Source organism: Desmodus rotundus, chromosome 5 (assembly GCF_022682495.2).
Source record: "Desmodus rotundus isolate HL8 chromosome 5, HLdesRot8A.1, whole genome shotgun sequence".
Taxonomy (NCBI): domain Eukaryota; kingdom Metazoa; phylum Chordata; class Mammalia; order Chiroptera; family Phyllostomidae; genus Desmodus; species Desmodus rotundus.
Genome location: NC_071391.1, coordinates 102,859,594 through 102,866,090, shown reverse-complemented (window position 1 = coordinate 102,866,090; position 6,497 = coordinate 102,859,594). Strand labels below are relative to the sequence as shown.

Sequence of the window (6,497 nt, the reverse complement as noted above, 5' to 3'; positions counted from 1 at the left end):
GGAGGTTTCTATTGTCTTTGGTCCAAGTTGGTGTTTCACATTATGTCTTGCTCCCAGGGCTTCGGAGTGGGGCTGGTCCCAGAGAGGGCCTCCAGTGGAGGTCCCTGTGCAGTGCTTGGCTGGGGAGAGGGGACAAACATGGAAGTGGGAGTCTGGCTTTGCCTCAGCCACTCATAACTCCATTGTCCTGCCTGGGCCTCAGTCTCCTCACTAGGAGGGCCCTGGGGAAATCCAGTCCCTCATGATGCCTAAAATACTTAGGGACTATGGCCTGGCCCTCTCCCAGAGGACTTCCTTCCCAACACCCTCTTTCACCATCACCACCCCATTCCACCAGAAAAAAAAATTACTTTTGTTTTGTTAAAACTGCCTGAAACCTCTGTGGCTACAAAAACCACAAACTGATCAGCAGAGAAAAGAGAAGAGGGGTAGAAGCAACAGGAAGCCATTTGAGGCCAGTTTCCCTCCCTGCACAGGTTTCTTCTTCCCTCCCAAGCCTGCTGGGACATTTGCTACCTTGATGTGCCCTGGCAGGGACCCCTACCTCACACACATCTGGATATGGTCTTCATAGGCCTTCAGCTGGAAGCACTTAATCACATGGAACAAAAGATGAAAACACAGGAAGAACTCAAAATCCCAGATGGGGTGAGAATATGGGGAGACACCTCACAGGAGGGGCCTCAGTAGCTTGTCTCCTCTAGGTAGTAGGGGGGTTACTCCGGGGCCTTCCCTGGGCTTAGGCAGTCACCTGCAAACCCTGGAGCCCCTTAGGCCCCTGGGCCTTGTGGGCAGTACTGGGGTCGTATATGCCAGGCCAGGCCAAAGACCTGGCAGCCCTGGTTGACGCCCTGCATGTAGCCCATCTGCAGAGACCTGGAGGAGTTGTTACACTTGTTGGTCCCCAGCTTGGTGTCACAGATGTGCCATCAGGTCCCATGGCTGTCGTGCCCATCTGGCTGGCACACTTGGTGCACATCTGGCACCTGATAACGCACTGGCCTGCCTTTGTGATGGTGTCACCAAAGTTCTGCTCCTGCTTTCCTGAGTACTTGATGCTGATGTCCATACCACACTGCAGCCCCTTTGTCCTAACATTCCCTCCCAGAGCCAGTGAGACACCTGTGCATGTGTTGTGTTTCCACTCTCAAACAGGTCATTGGCCTCAGGTCTGCAGAGTTCAAGCTGATCATGGCCTTGATGAAGTTGGAGAGGTTTTCCAACTGGTGCCAATGTTGCATGAAGCAGTTGACCTTGGGGACCGAGCCCAGTTGCAGCTTATTCATGAGTGCGCACAGGATTACTTCAACCCTCAGACCTTTCTGAAAGTCAGGACCAATAGACAGGCCCTTGAGTCCTTTCATCCAGCTGCGGAGTTCTGCCTCCTTCTGAGGGTAGTATTTGGACAGGAGCCAGTTCTTGACCTTGGCGGAAAACCCATACAAGGGCCCCTTATTGAACTGCATGTGGCTCAAGCCAGCAGCGGTAGATGACGGGAGAGACCTGCCCCATTTTCTTAAGTCTCTGACCAACTTCATCTTGTTCTCTGTCGATGCACATGTCCTCTCCTTCAGAGGTCAGTTGGAATCCCCTCACTGCACACTTAGTTTGCCTTAGAACCGGTGTCTAATGTTATGTTCACAGGTCCTCAGCAAGGTGGCAGGAACCTTTCCTGCTCTTCTCCGCTCTGTGTACTCGCCTTCCACCCTCTTCCTCACCTGATGTATCTCAAGGCCAGGCACCCACCTGCGTGGCCCCCTCTTCCTGCACCCTCTGGGCAGCTCTTCTACTCACCCAGCATTTTGCTTACATGAATTCCTTCTTATTCCATTTTTCGATCCTTAAGGCCTAGGAAGTGGTGCCCAAACTTTTGGCTTCTCTGCATCACACTGCAGAGAAGAAGAGTTGTCTTGGGCCATGCATTAAATACAGTGCGACACGTAATCACAAAAAATATCTCATAATGTTTTAAGTAAATTTATGATTTTGTGCTGGGCCACATTCACAGCCATCCTGGGCTACATGTGGCCTGCTGGCTGCAGGTTGGACACCCCTGGCTAGAGCACATATGTTTGATAAACAAGTAAATGATTGTGTCTGTGAGTACATGAGTGAGTGAGTGTGCATGTGAGGGAATGAGTGATCAGTCCCTCTTGGCTGTCATGGGGTCTGTATAGTGGTTTTGACGCAGGACTTGCTGGGGACAGATGTGGGCTGGCAGCAAAGTTTGCCTTTTGTGGCTGTTCTTGGAGGCAGCCTATTCATCCCCACCCCTATCTTGCCTTCTTCCTTGCTCAAAACCCAGATTTTGGTTGGGTCCTGGGCCCCGAAAGCTCCATAGCACATCCCCAGGCCCAGTGCTTCCCAACATTTCCTGAGTCAGAAAGCATTTGGTGTACCCAGTGTTTTATAAAATTTAAAGGTTTGTTGGTGAGCACAACACACTCACTCAGATGAAAAGCAAAATTTTTGTTACTTACAGCTCCTTGAGGCTGCACCTGGGGCAGGATAACACACGCTGGAGCTGGAGGCGCAGCTTATGTGTGGCGAAGGGGACGGGAGTCCTGTGGACTGGCTGATCTGAATCATTTGGCATCAAAAGCCCCAGGGCATAGGGCCTGTCCCTGGCCAGCAGGTGCCTGTGGCACCTGGTTCCAGGGCGATTAGAGCTGGCATGTAGTGGTGCCGAGTGGGGGATCCAAACAGGGAAGTGGGTGGAGTGTTTTAATGGATAATTCACCATGAGGTGCCATATATTTTTTCCAGGTTTAAGAGCAGGCAAATCAGGCTGTCAAATGGAGAAGCAGCGGGGATAATCACCCATTCATTATTAGATCTTATCTAGTAAGTTTTAATCCTTGAAAGCCTTGTTTTAACTTACCTAGAGCTATATTTAACAATTATAATGGGGGTCCACAGGGTCTCATTTTGTCAAACCAACTTGTAAATGCCAAAGATAATTTAATGTTAACTTGTTACTTATGTCTCCTAGTATCTGTGGAATGTTTTAGGGTGGTAAATTTGTGGCAAATTTAGCCAAGGCTACATACAGTTAAAGTGAGGCATACCTGTTTTTTTCCCTATCTTATATTTAATTACTTTGTTAAGATTATAGGGGATATCATGTTTCATTTTAGTGGGGTCCACAGGTATAACTGCAATTTGAGACCAAGTATTAAGTCGGTGAAACTGTCCGTTGGTACATTTAAACAAATGTTACAGTAAATTTAGAACCTAGGTTGTAGGGACAAAAATGCTAGTCAGCACCCTTTTTGTCGTTGTTGCTGTTGTTACATAATTTTGAAAGTAAATTTTAGATTTTCAGTTCAGTCATGTTCTGGACCCATGTTTCAATTTAATTATACAGATACATGTATAAATGTACATTTTATTTATATGTGTGTGTATATATGTACAGATTGGGGCAAAAGTAGGTTTGTAGCTGTTTGTATGGAAAATAATACAATAGTTAATAAATAATAACACAAGAATAAACTGTTTTGTGTACTCACAACTATAAACCTACTTTGGCCCCACCCTGTATATTTTAATGAATTTGTTATTGCTAATCTCCCTATGTATCCAGATTTTCTTTCTTCTCTTGAGGGGAGAGGGGGTGCTTCTAGAACCCTAAAGCCATGATTTTAGTTTTTGTCTCTGGTAACACAGTGGAGGCCTTCGAGGAGATCACAGGAGAAGGGCGGAGTACGGAGACCCTGCCTGGTCTGCAGCCATCCCTCTCCTCCTGGGCTGCCCCTCCCAGAGATCAGGGTTCACACTTAGGAGAATGAGAGCAGCCTCCCCTGGGACTGGCAATTAGCCTCCCATCGAAGGTCTTAGGCCTTTTTCATATTATGTGTGGGGTGGAGGTGGAGCGCTAACTTAGGCCCAAGCACAATGGCTTAGGATTTTGCATTACTTTAGAAAATTGTGTAACATTTTTTGCAGTTGTTTGAGGGGTAGCAGGGCGATGGGGGTGGGACGAGGATGTAACTCACCATACCCCTGAGGATCTAGGGAGCAGGAGCTGTACAGGTGGCAGCAGCGAGGCATGCAACCACAAAGATGACAGGTAGGCCGTGACCCCCGCATAAGCAACGTGGGCAGTGAGACTGATACATATTCTCCACCACAGAAGAGCCCAGCCAACGTGGGGGTCACCTGAAATAGGCAAACCAGGGTTCTGCCCCAAATAATAATAAAGAAAAATGACACCGAAGAAGTGGTGAGCCCTGAGCCCTCTTCTAAACACTGGCTGTTCTGGAAACATGTCGGAATGCCCAACCTGGAGAAGTGCTAGTTAAGTGAGTCCTTACTCCTATTGCCCTAAAGTGGCTCCATCCCGGGCTGGTGTGCAGTCCCCAGAGTTTGCCCAATTAGCACCATTCATCTGGAATATTCCCACGCTGAGGGAATTGGGGGAAGAAGACAGCGGTGACCAGCGTAGGCACAGAGCAAGCACAAGGCTAACAGCTGATGTGCAAGCCCCTCTAGCTGTGGTCCGGAATGGACGGATAAATGGAGAATGGTCTCCCCACCCAGTGGTCAGTCCTGGCCCGCTATGCCTCCCTGCTCAGAGCATCGATTGTTCTATAAGATGTAAAGGTTCCTCTGATGGTGGACACAACACAAAGACGCTCAGAGACATGAAAGGCAGACTGTCACTTGCAGCTCCAAACCAGAGTAGCAGGCAGCTGGAGCTGTCGGGGCAGCTGTGAGACAAGTGGGGTGGGGTCAGCTAGGATTTTCCAGCTCCCTGTGGACTGGCAGATCTGAATAATTGCTGGGCTCTGAGAAGGACATCGCAGGGGCTGTCCCTGGCTGTCTAGTGCCTGGCCCCTGGTGATTCCGGCTAGTACACAGGGTCAGAGCCGCATAAGGGAAGAGGTTGGGGGGTGGGCTTAATCAGGTGCTCAAGGAGGGCACTGACCGCCTCTAGCCAGGGCCTCAAAACTGGGTCAAGACAGCATTTTTGAAAAAAGTGTCTTACAACTGTGCAGGCACCTGGGACTTCTTGCAGAGCCGAGGTGGGAATAGCCCTGCGCCCCAGCTCCTGTGCACACACACACAGGACACGGAAGCTGCTCTAGGTTAGTCACAGAAAAGCTGCAGTTCAGGCCTGGCCACAAACCACAACTCAGCTAATTATGAAATTATGTGTTCAGTCTTCATTCCTACATTAGTTCTACTAGTATCCGTTTAGCACCTACTCTTATGTTGGTACTATGTGGGCTCCAGGAAGTTCCCACTGGACAGAACAAAGTCCCTTCTTCATGGAGCTTTCACCCTGGTTGGAGAGGTCTCCAAAATGTGGGGGAGGGTGTCTGAATCATGTCCCATTCAACCACTTGGAACTGAAACCCCAGTACTCAGGTATAGGCAGGAACTGTGCTTGGTCCCCTTGGTAAGAAGGTTGTTTGGATGGGGTTGGAGTGAGAAGGGGAGCTGCAGTCAGGCATTCAAGTCCCTCCTGGCTTCACCAGATCAGATGGCAAGGCAGCACATGATGCTGGGCCTCAGCGTTAGGACTTGTACCACAGAGGGGTGGCCCCAGGATGTGGCTCCTTTACGACCTTGGGCCTTATTGTGTGAAGATAGGACGGTGCTGCGACAGCTTCCCTGAGATGACGAGGGCAAAGCCATGGAAAGAACAGGGAGGTTGTCCAAGGGCCCCGAGGTGCCATGCCTCCAGTTTTCTGTTAAGTGTGAGAGGGCACTGAATTCTTATTTTTTTAAATCTATTTTATTGGTTATGCTATTACAGTTTGTCCCATTTTTTTCCTCCCCTTTTCCCCCCTGCCCTGTACCCTTTCTCCCACCAGCATTCTTCCCCCTTAGTTCACGTCTGTGGGTTGTACATATAAATCCTTTGGCTTCTCCATTTCCTATACTCTTCTTACCCTCCCCCTGCCTATTTTCTACCTACCATTTATGCTTCTTATTTCCTGTACCTTTTCCCCCATTCTCCTTGCTCCTCCTCCCCGCTGATAACCCTCCATGTGATCTCCGTTTCCGTGATTCTGTTCCTCTTCTAGTTGTTTAGAATGCACCAGTTTTTTTTTTCTTCCCTCAGGTGAAAGCCAGGCAGGGATCTCTGTCTGAGTTATTCTAAGTTTGCCATTTCACTGTTGAAAGAAAAACCAAATCTCAGGAGGATAGCTAGGGAAGCTCTCAGTACACAAGGGCTTGCCAGGAACCATATCGACCACGCAGCATCACCAGACTTCAAAAACTTTGGGCCATCTTCCAGCTTTTTCCCAGAACGAGATCAATCTTCTCCCTCAGCTCGGCAAATATGCAAACAATGTGAGCTGTGCGACAATCCAGCACCGGGGCATGTCCAGCGCTGATTTGGTCTGGAAGGTTCAGGATGGTTACCTGAGCTGTGACGCCAGCTGCTTCCATTGGTGGGGCATTTTGGCTGTCACCAGCCACATTACTCGATGAACATCTTTGACAGACACATTCTTGACATTGAAGCCCACATTGTTCCCAAG

General features: G+C 49.1%; 1 pseudogene; it reads right to left on the bottom strand.

Moving 5' to 3' along the window:
* Nucleotides 1-683: 683 nt before the first annotated feature.
* Nucleotides 684-1,538, bottom strand: LOC112319408 (calponin-2-like; annotated as a pseudogene).
* Nucleotides 1,539-6,497: the final 4,959 nt, after the last annotated feature.